This window comes from Quercus robur, chromosome 9 (assembly GCF_932294415.1).
Source record: "Quercus robur chromosome 9, dhQueRobu3.1, whole genome shotgun sequence".
NCBI classification, from domain to species: Eukaryota; Viridiplantae; Streptophyta; class Magnoliopsida; order Fagales; family Fagaceae; genus Quercus; species Quercus robur.
Genome location: NC_065542.1, coordinates 47,586,679 through 47,591,216, shown reverse-complemented (window position 1 = coordinate 47,591,216; position 4,538 = coordinate 47,586,679). Strand labels below are relative to the sequence as shown.

Genomic DNA, 4,538 nt, shown 5'->3' with positions numbered 1-4,538 from the left:
TGTGCCGTCCTAAGATACAACAACCTAGCCACTTTGCTGATTATCCTTATAAGCTTATATCACTTGTAAGATAGGAAGCTCTTTATAGTTCTTATCTTTATCTAGAAAATAGTGTATAAAAAATATAGTGACATGTTTATAAAAGCTGAAAGTTGATTGTCAAAGTGTATACTGTGTAAAAGGCTTAGAGATCAAAAAATTCATCTCCCATCTAGCTAGCTCATTGTTTACACCAGTTATATCAACCACACAAGGGTGTGGCTTGATGGTAGGAGTTCTTGTTCTGCACCCAGAGAGGAGCGGTTCGAGCGATAGCCCAAGCAAGGCCCATGTGGTATACGTGGTATTACCTATTGCCATCATGTGGCGTGAGGTAGATGAGCCCACACCGAAGACCCCCTTTTCTATTTAGCCAAAAAAAAAAAAAAAAAAACCACCAGTTATATCAAAGACTCACGGACAACCTTTTCATTTGACAAACTTTATTACATGAGCTGTGTAAAAACACCTGGCTAAGTGTGAAAGAAATTTTGTTACTAACGGTTTGAGTATATTTATGCTCATTGAATTGAGCAACTAAAGGGAGAAACTGTCAAATGACAGATTTTAAAATTTAATAAGAAGTTAATAGGCATATATAAGTGAAAAAAACATGAACTAATTAATAAGCCAACGTCTACTTAAAAAGACTATTTAATAAAAATATATTATTTTTTATAAAAAAAAATTCCAACACTAGGCCAGCTTACAAGGGCGGTGGCTTTGTCTAACTTGGAAGGATCTACTTCATTTTATAATTTCCCCATTTGTATGGTAACTTATGAAAATAATGCAGTGAAGGTGATGTCAACAAGTGTTAAGAGTTCACAAGCTATGTTTAGGTTTTGAAAGAAACCGATTTGGATTACTTGAGAACACAGACCATTACTATATTGTACATGAAAATTCTGTTATTCTATGGTTGAAAGAACCTACAGAGAGATAATAGAACACACTGTTTGAATGAGAGTGAGTATGAGAAGTACAGTAGCTGCGCTAACAGAAATGACAGCCCATGGAGTACTGAAGTAATCTTCATTCAAGGTTGCCTTCCATTTGTGCCAAGGGACACTGCAGTATGCATTCAATTCTCCAAGAAGGTTAGCAAAATAGAAATTTGTAGTAGAGGTAACAGTCCCAAAGACAAGGTTGTTAATGAGAGTCACTACCATTTGGCTATTTGGTAGCCAATTTTCAATAATTCCACACTCAACAAGTAATTCCACATCGTTGGGAGTGTCAATGAGGCGATCAAGGACAATGAAATAGTCACTGATGTAATCAACTCTCATGTGACATTGCTCAAAGGCAATAAGGTTTCGAAAAAAAGCCTCTGTGTCATCATGTATTCGAATATTTGAAATTTCCAATATCCCATTTTTGAAATTTATGTCAAATAAGTTTTTGGGTGATCCCACCTTAAACCTGACTCCTGCTTGATGTAGCTGTGTTGCATTAGGTGCACTAGGGGTTATGAGTTTCCCTTTGGGTGGGGGTTCCTGTGGTATGTGACAAATTCGTACAAAATGAAGAAAATGTTCTATTTTAGAAGAACATAATTTTGTCCAAAGTTGTTCTATTTCCCCCAAGAATGCCACATTTTTAAAGACATTATGGGTAAGCCTAATAAGGGAAAGTCTCTCATCTTGTTCAGGAGGCACAGTTATTCTGGCCTTGACAAAAAAATCCTCCAAAATGAAGAAAGGGAGCTGATTTTCAAGCAACAATATGTCATACTATATATCACTTATCAGCCATGGTTTACTAAATATACGGTCAGAGTCATTTATTAGGTTGTAATGGAACTTAAACAGTACCTCAATGACAAAGGCTGCATCCACTAGAATCATTTCCAAAAACTTATCGCTGCCAAGTTTGATAGTTTCTTCATAAGAATTCCGAATTCTTGCTTCCCTCTCCCTCAAGAGTTTGACATAGTCCTCCAAGCTCACCTTGGTATATAGAAGAAAGTCCTTTAGATATCTCAGTTTGTGCTCTTCCATGGCTTGCAAGTCTGTACTGCCATGGTGCAGAGGGCCGATGGAGACTATATGAGGTGTGTAGGCTTCGTTATTCCATTTGCGTAGTCGCTTAGGAATCCTGTAGATACAACTCTGAGAGGATAAAGAGGACAAGCTGTCCAACTTCTCTCTCAAAGAAGTTACCAAATTGGCTGGCTCTTCTTCCTTAAGTGAGACACCTTTGCTTGCTTCCATTTGATCACTTGCAGCATCAACAATATCAATCATTTTGAATGAAACCATACATATAAGGTGAATTTCAATTACAAAATAAATTGTTAACTTGTCACCTTTAAATGAACTCTCCTCGTGTTGTTTAGTGCATATTGTAGATGATTGCGGTAATGTAATGGAGAAAAAAAGAGAGAGAATAGAAGGTATGAGAGTTTATGCGGTTTGGCATTGTGGCCCATGCAGAAAATATGGGAAAAATCATAATTGGAGAAATGAATAAGAGAAAATATTGTTGATGTAGGATTACTCAATAAATAATTTATCCTCTTTATTATGGTTAAGTGGTTTGGTACCATGTATGTCTTCAATTTGAATATAATGATGTCGTTGTAAGATTATTTGCTAAAAATAAACCGCTCAACTGATAAGTCTGATATAGGAGTAACTATAGTTTAATTCAGATTATTTTCCATGAAATATCCACGCATGAATACGGTGGATTAAACCTGAGACTTCCAAATTTAAGTCATGCCTCAATTTTTACACTGGAAAGTCACCGACAAAGGTTTTAATTATTAACAACACTTAAAAACACACACACACACAAAATAAGGGTGAGTGTAGGAAAAAGCACAAAATTGGTTTAAAGAACAAAGAGATCAGGCTACGTACATTAATTATGGAGTTGATGATCTGCTATTCCTGTTGCCCCACCCAATAATAAGTAACATGCAAATGCAACCAGCACAGGGTTCACGATAATACCAGTAGATCTGAGAAGAAATAGAAGGAGAGAGAGAGAGAGAGAGAAGGAGTGAAGGAGGTATGTGTCTACTTTTATTTGACTTGATTATAGATCTGTCTCACTTGACTAAAAAAGTGTGAGAAGGAATACCCACCAAATAAAACGCGTGGACAGCATAAAGAAAGGAAAACTAGAAAACGAGATAGAAATGGGGATAAAAACGGGTGGAATAAATAAAATAAAAGCGAAAAAAAAAAGGTTAGAATACGAAATAAATGTTGGTTTTGGTTGGGGCAGTGTATTGTAAATATGGTTTGGATAAAAAAAAAAAAAAAAAAAAAAAAAAACTATATCAATTGGTCCAATTATTACTAAAACAAAAATTTTATTAAATTTATTTACTTTATATATCAATGAAAATACCTTTTACTAGTTTTTTCTTTTTTGAGGAAAAGGTAAATGAAACTTTATTACTGGAAAAACAAACTAAACAACATCCTCCAAATCTCGAGGAAGTTCTTCTATCCACATATCGGTATTATCAGATAAAACTGCTCGTCTAACAAGGGCATGAGCTAACTTATTGCCCTTTCGATTGACATGCAAAAAATTACAAATAAAAGAAGAAGATAACAGTCTAATCTCATCAATAATATGTCCATACAAAGTTTGCACTGGCTTAGTATCGATAATGGCTTGAATAACTCTCAAAGAGTCCCCTTCAATCACCACATTATGAAGGCTGAGTTCATGAGCAAAGCAAATGGCCCGTCAAGCTGCCAAAGCCTCCACCACATCAGCCAAACCTGGGAGCCTCACTCTCTAACTTAACGCAGCCACAATAAGCCCAACCGAGTCCCTAACAACCACCCCTAAGCTGGCGCACCTTTGATCCAGAAATAAAGCGCCATCAAAGTTTACTTTGTAAACACTCAAATCAGGTGGCTTCCAACGCAAATCCATACTCTGAACAGGCATCCGTGGTTGCCAACAACTCAGTCCAACACTTGATGTTACCAACACTACCAAAACTCAGTCCAATTGGACATTCACTACTATTTTTTGTTTTTTCCCCGCTTCACAATCATAGCTATTGAACCAAGCATTAAAATGGATGGTGAAATTGCCACTATGATCATTATGCTAATATGAAAACGAGCTTTGACATCAAATGATAAAGATGTTAAGCCAATTTCAGCACCAGATTTTTTATAAACCAATTTGTACTGGCCCGATCATGTTGGGCTAGAATCATAGAATGACATCGCTTAGCTTTAATTTTCTCCTAGGTTGCCTAACAAACCCTCTCTCCAAGTCCAACAGACCTCTCATTTTTAGGTATTTTTTGGCATATCAAACGTAGTTTTATATTGTTATACATGAATGAATTGTAAATCAAGGACAAGTAGCTCAATAGATTAGTCATTAGATTAAATTTGGATTAACTTTTTGTTGCAGTCAAGGCACTAGAAACTCTTCTTTTTGAGCATATTCTTGAGCCAATTATTGTGCCTCCAATGTAGATCTCAAAATCTAAACGTAATTTAGACGCTAAAATT

General features: G+C 35.9%; 1 pseudogene; it reads right to left on the bottom strand.

The window, feature by feature from the left end:
• Positions 1-733: 733 nt before the first annotated feature.
• LOC126698777 (UPF0481 protein At3g47200-like) lies at positions 734-3,067 on the bottom strand (annotated as a pseudogene).
• Positions 3,068-4,538: the final 1,471 nt, after the last annotated feature.